Source organism: Morus notabilis, unplaced genomic scaffold (genome assembly GCF_000414095.1).
Source record: "Morus notabilis unplaced genomic scaffold, ASM41409v2 Scaffold438, whole genome shotgun sequence".
Taxonomy (NCBI): Eukaryota; Viridiplantae; Streptophyta; class Magnoliopsida; order Rosales; family Moraceae; genus Morus; species Morus notabilis.
This window is the reverse complement of record NW_010365011.1, coordinates 128782-129178: the sequence shown is the minus strand read 5'-3', so window position 1 is coordinate 129178 and position 397 is coordinate 128782.

The following is a 397-nucleotide window of genomic DNA, read 5'->3' as shown; positions in this document are numbered from 1 at the left end:
TTATGGATTTATGTCTTTTGATTTACTCGGTACGGATTTCGAGACCCTGAATCCTATTCCTTGTATTTTGGAGACATGATGAAATAGGTAGCTGTGAATGTTATTATACGAGATGGAATCCATTCCTTCTTGAGAAAGAAGTAGATAAATAATTCTCTTGAGTGTTGATTCGGTACTTGGATTAGTAAGAGCGCTTTGGTTCATGAATGTGTTTTCTGAATCACTATCCATTAGAGAATTAATGGTACTCAAGAATGCAGATATAATTAGAGAGGTTAACGGATTCTACCTGACTCTAATTATGAATTATTTATGGAGGATTGATCTATATGTAATGACTATATCAAATGGACACTTCACAGTTTAGAAGTAATTAATGTCTATAATTTTGAGAGTT